The sequence below is a fragment of the Adelges cooleyi genome, unplaced genomic scaffold (assembly GCF_023614345.1).
Source record: "Adelges cooleyi isolate 19-005CV unplaced genomic scaffold, UGA_ACOO_1.1 ACOO_flye_CR_arks_rails_tigmint_CR_PRNA_30, whole genome shotgun sequence".
NCBI lineage: Eukaryota > Metazoa > Arthropoda > Insecta > Hemiptera > Adelgidae > Adelges > Adelges cooleyi.
The window spans coordinates 4,919,965-4,932,425 of record NW_026095971.1 but is presented as its reverse complement, the minus strand read 5'-3'; the positions used below and the strand labels follow the sequence as shown (position 1 = coordinate 4,932,425).

At 31.6% G+C, this 12,461-nt stretch overlaps 1 protein-coding gene across 1 annotated transcript in view; it reads right to left on the bottom strand.

Moving 5' to 3' along the window:
- LOC126838332 (acid sphingomyelinase-like phosphodiesterase 3a) overlaps window positions 1–10,748 on the bottom strand; it is a 116,171-nt gene extending 105,423 nt beyond the window's left edge. Inside the window, exon 1 of the mRNA XM_050572672.1 lies at window positions 10,511–10,748. The gene's annotated coding sequence lies outside the window, so the exon portion shown is untranslated. The remainder of the gene's footprint in view (window positions 1–10,510) is intronic.
- Between the last annotated feature and the right edge of the window lie 1,713 nt (window positions 10,749–12,461).

Genomic DNA, 12,461 nt, shown 5'->3' with positions numbered 1-12,461 from the left:
AGTGGAAAATACTCAGTAAAATCTGTTTATCTAAATCATGGCAAATATATTTTAACGAATACTGCGTAAGTACCAAAGTAATACATAATCATCTTACCGAATTCTGCGTAGGAGATTTATAACATTTTCACTTATACTCGAACATTATAAAAGATTTTAGGCTTTTAACAACATTAGCTATTACTAGCAGCATCGAAACAATTTTATATTTTATACAAAATGTAATCTCACCTACAGTAGTGTAACATTTATTTTTTTTACTTTAAAAACAAAATCTGTATTATACTTAAATTTTATTTTGATTAAAAATATTATATTTGATGGATCTGTTTGGGAACTTTTTGCTTATCATTTTTACTATATTGTTGTAATTTATATCGGTAACCATGGTAACGAAGTACTACTAAGTTAGACGGACGAACACAACATCTAATTCGATTTTACTGTGTCATATGCATTACATTTTTTACGTATACACTTTAAACCTTTATTGAAGCCGTAAAAGTTTATTACTATGTTTGCATAAGTAAAAAAATAACGTTGTATGTACTTAAATAATTTTTTTTTTTCTAAATGTGATACTTAAGATGAGTAATAGTATTGTTTGAGATGAAATATCGGTAATAGTCAAACCGAAAATCCGTGAACGAGCATTAAACAAGAAAAAAAAAACACTGAACTGAATGCCTATATCGGTTGATGGATAAAAATGACTGCTCAAACCAATTTCTCATGTCTGTAATCCTATACCCATGACAAGGTATGACGGTCATATTTACTTGGGTGGCGCGCGCGGGGTAGCACACAAGAGTTAAATTATGATTTACAGCGCCTCGCGCTGAATACCCTTTTTGTCGTTCACGTTAGACTTGAGCACTTTAAGTCCTCCTTGTTTAAAAATGATCGAAATCGCTGAAGATTATGTTGCATTAGTCCTTAATAATATATATATATATATATATATATATATATGTATGAACTGTCGAACAATATGAAACTAATCCTTTCGGTCTATTCACAACCGCACATCTACTACACACGTGACACGACTGTTTTAAACACAAACCTCGGGCACCAGATGCAGTATACGGAATCTCGCCTTATAATTTATAACCAAAAATATTATTATCAATGTGTAAAACTTTATTGGTTGACATGTGTGGAGTGCTTTATCACGCGATCTTGTCAGTACCTAATAACGTTTTATTACGAAGTTAGCAGAATAGCAAACCAAACACAATGGCGTTAGGTCCAGCCAAGAGTTTGGGATGTACAAACGTGGTCGGCAGAGACAAACATGGTTTTTATATAATATATATATATATATATATATATATATATAAAATGTATAATAGAGTTATATTTATGAATAAGGTTGCTTAAGGAAGTTTGCGGCGTGGGAACGGTGGTCGGCCAATGATACGTGACGCGACTTCGTTTTGCGTTTAGGTCAAGGGACAGTGCAGCCGTTTCTGGATACATAATAGTATAAATACATATACATATAAAAAGTATACTATAATATAAATAAAAGAGCACGGAGACAGTTGAAACGACATGGGAACGGCACGGAGGGAGGGCTGTGTACCGTGGAAACGCGGAAAAAAATGGAATAGGTGTAGTCGCCAAAGGAGTGAAATAGCGAAACTCTGACAAAACTTTAATAAAGCCCAATATGAAAGTTTTGAGTAATTTCTCGGATGGCGGCCGGGAAGAGGGTACGGGTGGCCGGGTAGGGTGTACCGGAGACGAGCGGAGACTGGATATGACTGTGGGATAGCATGGCTTTACGATGGTCCCACAATATTGAAACACCTCGACTAATAGGAAAAGTTATGGCCACGTTATTGGGAGATGTCCTTTAATAGCTTCGAACTTTCTTTTGCGCCTTAATTTCTTTCGGTTTTTTTTTGGGGGGGGGAGGGGGGATTTGTTTTTATTTTTCCTGTATCCGCCCCGTCTATTGTGTACACTCGACACTGTCTGAAAAGAAAGTTTTCACTTTGAATAAAACACGATATCTCTATCGCAACTTTTGTACTCAGTTTATTACAACATGACACGGCCGTACGTAAAACACGGTAAATGTCAAAATATTTTTTAAGCGTCAATTTCGCAGCAAAAAGAAACTCTGTTACGGCCGTCGTTGTATTGAGTTTTCCGACAACGCGGATCCGACCGAAAGACTCCGCCGAGTGTTTTCCAAGTTCAAACGTGCAGTGTTTTTGATACGTGACAATTCAAAGATGTTCGTTCCTCGCTCCAATCGAATGTCATATTCGATACGTACTCGAGTCAATACAATTTTTTCTCCTCCGGTTCGACTGAAAATCGTACAAGACACTATGCGTTTCATCGTAAAACTGTCTGGTGCATTTACTAAGTGACGAGAAAGCCAGTCGACCAAGTTCACCATACTGCAAACGGTTATTTCTTTTGCACGAGGTGAATGCACGCGTACCTCGTCAATTATATGTCACGTTGTTGTTAAAACGGTGGAAAAAGCAATGGCCGAGCGTTAAACGTATGCAAATTGCTATTGTTCGGCCTCCGAGAAGGGATCATCGGACCGCGACCCTCTTAATTGCTGATTCGCGTTCGAATGCTGTTGATAGAGATAGTTATAGCTGTCGGTTATCGAGAGTAAGTAGGCCTTTTTGCGGAATAACCGGCCAAACGTGGTATTTGCTTTGAATAACTGATCACACCCAAGGGTCGGTGAATGCAACTGACCCGAGAAAATAAAACATGCATGGTCGCGCCACCATTCGTGTTCTTGAGACACGCGCGCAAAAATGTTAAAAATGCCCGAGTAGAGACCGTCGTCCGCGATAATGGATACGTTGGGCGAAAGTGCTCCCAGATAACATTTCCAGTATATTTACGGCCATAGTAATCGATTCAACGAACCGTCCAAATCATGATGGTCCCTTTGCCGCAACGTACTAACAAACGCGCATACGTTAAGTGCTGTGGCATTTTACATAGATTCGACCATATGTTTATGCGGTTAATGGTGCGAAGGTACGAGGGTCGGCTAACTGGACTTGAGTTGTAAATCACTATACGTGATCAGTTGACGGTACTGTGTTCAACGAGATATATTTCGGAGTCTTAGAGATGATCGATTAAAATTCGCCGTAAATTAAATAGTTTATACATATTCTTAACTTTAGCAATTTGACGTCGGGCTCCGTAAATATGTAGAAAGTATATCATTAAAATAATTTAGAGTAGCGGATATTGACTCCAAAATTAAGATCACTGGAATCGTTAAGATTGTTGCGCGATACGGGTTTAATAAATTTATCTTTATCTATTGCACGGAAAACTTGGTTTGCTGACTTTAAAGTGCCACAAACTATATTGTTTAATGAGTAAATAGTGTAAGAATAATTGTTAAAATTCTGCCTCAATTAATTCAAACAAAATTTAAGTTTGAATGTAGGTAAAGTGGTAATGTCCTATACAATATAAATGAGAATTTGAATATGTGTGTGTCAACTACAGAAAATGTAGAAAAGTACGTAAATAATTTATCGAAATAGTATTTACTTGTTTTATTAAGGTATTTTAATCATAATATACATTTAAGAATATAAACATTTTAAAGTAGTAAACTAACTCCATTTTGCTTCCCGAGGGTATTTAGCTTGAAAATTAAGTGTTCGAGGTTGACATTGAATAATATTCGAAATTTTATGCTAATATACTCGTTAAAAATGTATTCTATTAAAGATGCGAAATGAAAGAGTCAACATCTCTTATAAAGTTTGAGAGTCCTCGTAAACTAATTCCATAATTAAGAGAAGAAACAAATGATTTTAAAAAGTACTTCGTCGTAGTTACGCAAATGATAAGTCATATAAAAAAGTTAATCCTATTAAAAAAGTTTCAGTTGTATAGAAAGAGTACTTACATTAGTAGTAGATATAGTACCACACATGTGTTTTAAAGTACAATGAATGTCAACCGCATAAAATATTTTATTTTAGTCAAAAGAAACGGAACGTAACGTAGGTACACGGTTGTATAATTTGTATTCAACGCATATTTTCTTCCATTAAACACATTTTTCGCACCCTCTGACAAACTGAAATATTAAAGTTTTATTGTATATATTATTACAAAAAACCTCAAGAATTTAATGACACTAAAAGCTAAAACAAAAAATTCAATACTCGTTTTTTGGAGTGGCCTCGAACAGAATACAAATTATATGTAAACACCAAATAATGTATTTTCGTTCTCTTCAATCAACTAAACGGTTGTTTATACATATGTTTTTTTTTTATTCTTACTTGAACTAGTTATTCAACGCCAATCAATAAAGTTTCGTATGTACCTAATAGCAATAAAGTGTGCCGATCATAACCCGCTTTAAATCAATAACTACTAATGAATATCGTAAAACAATATTTTCGTTTTCAAAAAATAAATCACCTCTATAATAATAATAGCAATTAACAAACAGAGGTATAAAAAACAATCGTTTAGTTTCTTAAAGTATTGCATTTTTTTCCAAAAATAATCTAGTTTTTAAAGTAAATTTAAACATTATTTTTTGTTTCTTACACTTTATACTTCAATCAACAATTATTACATATTATATTTATAAATATATGTATGTATATATATATATTCAGTATTTAGTATTTTATATCAACGTAAATTTAAAAGTAAGTGTTTAATAGTGGTATTTTTAAATAGCAAGCTGTTGATTCCTGTCGGTATGTTACTCGACTATTCAAGATCTTCTATACATCGTTCTTCAACTAACTATGATCTATAAGAGTCAACAAAACCGTTATTATAGATACAATAAAAAATTCTAAGTGCATAAATATATATTATATATATACACATTATAATTAATAAACTTTGAGAAGTAATAATTTAAACTACAGCAAAACTAATAAATCACCGGTATAAGTTGAAGGTTGGATACATCTGAAAATTATCCACATAAAGTTAAAGGTTTTCAAGAAATTAATCTATTTTAATGAAAGCAATTTCCTTTTCATTTTCTCCGAAGCTTCTAGTGCTACTACTAAAGGATTAGGCTGCGAACTCTCAGTGATAAACATGTTTTGATTTTATTTTCTCGTGTGTTTGATTTCCTTTTACTCCATTCCGAGTATAACATTATCCGAGTAGACCTATTTAATATTTTGTCTAAAGATTAAACCGAATTGTATTTCGACCTTCACCTCGACTACACGTGAGAGTTTCGTTATGCGTCGTCAAAAGGCGTTTCACATTAGCCTTTTAGCTATACTATAACGTCTAGTCTTCACCGCAAAGCTCACAATGCCCGATAAAGTACAGACGATACAAGCCGCCAACAAAAGCGTAGTGCTTAATGTATGTACATTGTATTCTTGCCATTTCTACAAACCATTCAATCATCTACAACCCTTCAATCCTCAATGACAAAAAAAAAAAGTGTAAAACATAAGTTTTGCATCGCCTCTTATCATCACTCTAACATGTTTTATGCATAAAAACCATGATATGGGCTATTAGTCGCGAATGGCTGTTAATTGAACGGGCAATTAACAACTGAAGATTGGAGACAATACAATCAAATGAAATGAATCAAAATAACAACTATGTCGTATTTCCATTACACCGGACAAGTAATTAACGCAATCGCATGAGTTCCATAAAATCATCAGCATCCGACATAGAAAAACAAAAGATTTTAGAAATATTCCGACTAGCCTCATGAGTCTAAAAGTTTCAGCTCACCTAGTCATATTTTATTGTACGAGCCAACTGTCTAGTTTATCATGACCGAATAATAGAGCAAACACAGAAATGGAATTCTGCGCTTGACCCTTCCAAACCCTCCGCCTTTGCGAAGAAGTGCTACGCCATATTTTACAACAAAACAAAACCAAAACCACAATTTATTATTGTTATTATATCAGAACGCTTTATTCACATATTTGATTTCAAAGCCAAATCTATTGATTTACACAAAATAATATGATACTTAATGTATTCTATACCGGTTTAATTATTCTGAGATATTTTTTAATTGCCCACATGTTTTATTGAGTAATTAACGTCGTCATTAAAGACCGCTAGCTTTGACTAAGGACTTTACGCAATATCAGCCATATTTCATAAAACCGTACGCAGTGACAATCATAAGTCACGAAAAAATAACACAGAACATAGATAGATTTTAATTATTCTATTTTATTGTTGCCACATCATGTATTATTTTCCATCTTTGGTTATTTTTATTTTATTTAGGAAAAATATTATATTTCAACAATCACTATATAATAATGCAATTTATAAATAAAATCACAAAACATAAGCGAGACAAATACAGAGAAATATGAGAGGAGTTAACAGGAAGAAGGTTTTGGCCAAAGCAGAGTCGGAAAAAGGAAATAGTGAGAAAACAGATAAATCAAGACCCCGTGTCAAAAAACAAAATTATGAGGAAAGGAGAATCTCCAAGCATTTCACGTACGGTCATTACATTTAAGAAGATGGTCGGAAAAACGAACATAAGAAAAAGAAGAAAGAATATCAAATTATATTTAGTAGTCACTACATCTAAAAAAAAAAATTGATGTACCACTATTAAACGTTCTATATAAGTCGTTAAAATATTTTGGAAACTTTTAATCCTAATGTAACTTACATACAATTCATTACATTATACTTTCAAGCTCAAACATTTTTTTAAATTTCATCAAAAATTTCCTTTATTGTAATATTTAGTTTTAGCGATTTACGGGTATCTTTAATAAACAAACGTCGAATTCAAGTTTTGTTTAAAAGATATTTTGTGAATATATTTTATACCTACGTTCTGACTACTTTTATTTTTTAAGTCTCAAAATTAGTTCATGGTAATTAAACTGAACGATTTTTCTCTTATGGAGCAGAAGCGATGAAGTTGAAATTTGGTTTTTAGGCCATTGTTAGATAGAAGCATGTATAATAAATGCCCCGCGCGAATTACGATTTAATTTAAAAACTTTGTATTAAAATACAAAATATATTGTTTTATATGTCATTGAAGAACGAACGAAACTACAGAGTAAAATAACAAAAGTTGTTTTGGAAATATATTCATAAGTAATGTTAACCTGATGTTGGACGCTACTCAGAATAGTTAAAACTTGGATGTATAAATCGGTTAAGAAACATGAAAAAAAGTTATGAAACTTCAGTCGCCTCGCAACGTTTTTAAAGTATCTAGAATAATTTTTAAATATACATTCAATAAATTGTTATTATAGTTCTCAAAAAGTTGTACGCACTAAAAACAAGAAGTTTGTGGTATAAAAATAAAGAAAAAATAATTATTATGGTGCACCTAAACGATAATAGTCACAATAATTACGAATAACTACTATTATTTACACTTATCATAACTTTTTACATTTATTTACCAATGTTAAGTAGAAAAAGATAATACTTTACTGTAATATTTTTACTTTTATTTTAACTTTACTAAGCAATATGATAGTCTAGTTAAGTATAAAATAACAGCATGAACAAAAATGTAATAAGCTTTTGCGGCTAATGGTTAGGGAAATGATAATAAAATAATTAGCTATTATATTTTTTAATCATATTATTTCTGTCCGGACTAAATTAAAAAAATACGCTGGAAATGTGGTTTTAATTAACGAATGAATTTATTTTGAGCATGGCAACGTCTGAGGTTAATAAGAAATAACCGTTATATTTTCGTGTCCGTTACAACCAATATAATAAAATGATCTTCCTACACGTTTGCAAACTGTTTCTCCTACTTCTCCTAAATATGCACAATTCGTTAAGCAATTAATTGGATATCAACGCGTTATTGGCATTCTACTTAGTTTATTCATTTAAATTGTATATTATAGAACCTTAAAATGTATTCTTTGTATAATAAAATCAAAATAATTATTTAGAATATCCGTATTGATTTATCGTTAAAAATTGAATAGAATAATTTTTCTTACGAAGAAATATAATACTTACTTGGAGCAGTTCTCGGTAAAAAGCTATAGTTTAATTAAATATTGTTTTAATTCATACATAATATTATATTATTTAATGCGATTTTAAGTGTTCCTCAATTAATATGAATTCGTAAAAAAATAAACCCTTGTTTACAAATGACGCCAATGAGTTCTGTATTTATCCACTTTAAAATCTAGTACGCATATTATTATTCATTTATCATTATAATATATATATATAAAATAAAATTATAAATTGTCATAAATAAATTGAGAGTTGAAAGTACAAAATTCTAAGAATGGCAAACAAAAATTTTAATTCCTTTTAAAAAAATATTAGGAGAAGTCACGTGATTAACAGTCACCTCCCCAATTGGTTCTGTATAAAACAAATTATAAAAAAATATTAACAGCTATACTCACGAATAACTAATCATTTTTAATTGTGATAATATGATTCTGAGATTTAAATTGTGAGCTGACAAGAATGGGCAAATCAAGAATTAAAAAAAAAAAAAATTTTTCCTTTAATTACGAGACAAGCTAAAAAAAAATAAAAGTATTAATAAAAACCTTATATAAGTTTATTTAATATTTTACACTGCGTATAGTAAAATAACGGTTAAAACAGGTAAAACGGAGTTGTGTAAATATTATATTATACATAGTAAAATCATAATAATATTATGCTTATTTATTTTTTATAAGGCAAATCTGGCATCAAGCATAGTTTATCCTTCTGCATTTTTTAACCCTATTTTCTCTTGTTTACTCGTAGATTATTATACGGGATGCTATTTGAATAAGTGGTATATTCCGAATTAGTATATTATGGTAAATTACTTACATAGGGTTTTGGAAAAATATTTATAGCGGAATAAAAAAAATATTATTAAGCATGATTATATTTTAATCTTTAAAATAAGTTTTAATACATTATATAACTCATCTAGACAATAGAGTTGCCGTGCAATTTAGTATAATATGGGTATTTATTTTTCACCATATCATAAGAGGATAAATACGTAAAGATGTCCAAGGATTGAAAAGAAACTTGAAATAATCGAGAAGTATATTTAAAAAAAATTATATATATATTTTACCATTCGTTCTCTTATAAAATTCAAATAATAAGTTCTAAGATTAAAAAATTACTAAAACATAATATTAAAAACAAATTTGGATTTTTTCAACCGCATTCAGCAAAGTTATTATGTGCTAAACATGAAACTATAAATACCTGTTAGGTTTTTTTGAGGTTTCGCGGGCTTAGAGATAAATATAAGATTTTTTTATCTTGTTATCTCATAAAACTAATACTCGACACTATTCGGTTTAGAGGTCTTGAGTTTTCGTGACCATTGGCAAACCAAAAGGTAACATTAGAACTAATGGCTTTTATAGCCGTACCGAATATATTATATAAGTATACGACTAAAGGTAAATCATATTTTAATGTTTTTTTTTGTGTTTTTTTACTCGATATTGTTTACACTGCGCGGGTAAATATTGTTGAAGCGCTGTATACAATAATGTCAATGGATACATTATTATAAACACACATATAACTGTTACGGTCCTTTGTGAATCGTGTGTTGTCGTAGGCTATATTAATGTCATACACATTTTAATATTTATAATGACCGGTTCAGGTAAACGTATAAACTATATGCGTAGGTTTCTGCAAAAGCAGACCAACAAAATATAAACCAACACGAGGGAAATCAGTCGGCGGGAAGGTAATTTTCGCGGGTGATAAATCAGTAGAGCAAAAATTCCATAATGTAAAATAAAAATATTTTTTTAAAAATGTACCCTGTGAAACAATACACGTTGCGCGGATTATTCTCGTTATCTTTAAAATGTTTGTTCGTTTGGGTTTTTCGATAATTTTACAAAATATATGGGATGTGACGACGACGGCGGGAACACACGAGTACATACACATATAAAATAATGTAATAGTAATTGGAAAACGGTCTGGATCTTATATTACAATATGCACGTGCACGCTCGCCGACTATAATATACTACATAAGATGGCGATCTGCAAAAGTATAAAGTACCCATGTATAATATTTTAATATGTTGCATAACACTACACTAACGTCATATTATGTAACGCGTTTAAGAAACAAAATGCGCGGAAAATAAGAAATTGATAGCAACACGGGGCGGCGAAGCTTAAGGTCCGGCGGCGTAATGGGTTTTTAATGGTCGGCGCATTAGAATGTGGTACGAACAAGAAGAAAAAAATTAAGCGCCAAAACCTTAAGTACACGACAATATGGACTCGACGTGATGAAATCGATCACGGTCTATAAGTAGTAAACCACCGTAAATAATTATAATAACAGAGGTGGACATTGATGCGAAATCTTGCATACTTTACCTGTATGCATTTACATCTTAATACAATAAATTTGGACGTAGATAAATCCTGTATAATTATCTAATTTTAACACTTATTGATAGTTTGGATAGTTTTTGTCCATCTCTGAATAATATTGCAAGTAATAATATCGTACCTCGGTGCGTTGTTGCCAATAAGTCTGGCGGGCCTTACCGCGACCCAATAACGTCTGTACCGGTAGGTATCCTCGCAGTAAGCAGGCGATTGGCGCGGGAAAGCGGCTCTGCAATAAGCGACTGATCGAAAATACAACGTACGGACGATCTCGACTATCGACTGGCGGTCGCGTAACTCGCGAGTTATGGTGTCGGCGGGGACCAATGAGCTATTACAGGGAACGTACGCGGACGATCACGAGGGTAACGCAACTGCGGTGGTCGCACGCGCATCGCTTTGAATCCGCCAAACGTTATGGCCACGCAACAACAACCGCCACCGCAACCGGCCGGCGCTAAGAGCGCCTCATCTATAATGACGATAATAATAATAAAACACTCACAGGCCTAGGCTTAGGTATTCGGTTAACACTAGCCGTTGCCTTTGAAACGGTCGCCTTTTGGGTATTACATTAATATTTATAATGATAACGAGAAAATCACGATTCAGGTTCGAGCTGAAGAAGCGTGCGATATCAATTCTCCATTAGAGAAATCCCAATCGACCATTCCGACTCGAACTTACCAAGCAATATATTTACAACTATCACGTGTATAATATTCTAGACGTGGCCCAAAAGCGTCGAACCCGTAATTCTGTAATTTTAGCATTTTTTCCCCTATGTTACAGCGCCTGTATAATATTAATACGTTTTCAAATCAATTGTCAAACGTCATAAGTGATGTTAATTATGCCATACGTTAATAGTAACACACATTTTGGAGTATAGATTGTTTGTGTTCAATTGGAAATTAAGACTCTTAACATGAGTAAAAATCCATACATAGATATGCAATACTAATGTGACAACTGGTCACACTAATTTTACCAGTATTTCAAAATTTTTGAAATACATAAAAAGGAGCGTCAAATCCATATAAGAGCGTTTATATCTATACTCCTCCAATTAATTAATGGTTTTAAAATCACTAAACATTTAAAGTACATACATTGTTTGCTCGACTTTTAAATTTTATAAATGAATTTTTTGATTTAATTTTCAGTATTTAAAAATTTAAACCTAACTTGTAATCATTGTGTATTAATTATATATTAACTCTGCATTCCCAACCCAAGCATACAATACTACTTGAATACAACAGTAAATTCTTTTGATAAATATTATTTTTAATAAACTGTAAATTTCGTTGTTTAAAAATATTTTGTATTAATCTATTAAACGATCGAAGTGATCAAAATACAAACATTTTAGTTAAATTGTTAGATACTACAATAAAATAATTTTACAAATAATTGTTCACTCAAAAACCGTTAAATTTGGATAAGATTTTCATAAAAAAATGAATATGTTTTTTCGAAACGTGTTAGATGTGAAAAGTATTAATGACATTGTTTATTTAAAACAAATTAATTTAGACTTTCTTTAACGAATATTGTTTTTAATTAAACCTCCATTTTTAATGTTCACGGAAGCTAAATTAAATGTTAAACCTAGTAAACATTTATGAAAATATATATTATAAAATAAGTTATTTGAAGAGCTTATCATCACATGGTTGTGTTTGTTATATTATTAAGATTTTGCGAAAACAAGTGTTTTAGGTATAGTATGTTGTTTATACGCGTGGTCTTTGCTCTCCCGAACATGGCATGTCAAACAACTCGTGTTAACAAGGTTAGTTTAAACACGTTTGTATAAAAACATAATTTGGTACATAATAAAACCTATATATTATATGAGTATTCATTTTGTTATAATGTTAACAGCCGTCGACAGTTATTAAAAGTTAATAAAATATGTTTTCTCGTTGTACTCTTTTTTTTTCAATCCGAAGATTGGTTAAATGATTATTGATGTCTCTCTCCACTTATCTCTGTCATTTATAATCCTCTTCAGCTCCCAGTATGTTCCTATTCCAGTATCTTCCATCACCTGCTTCAGAAATGGA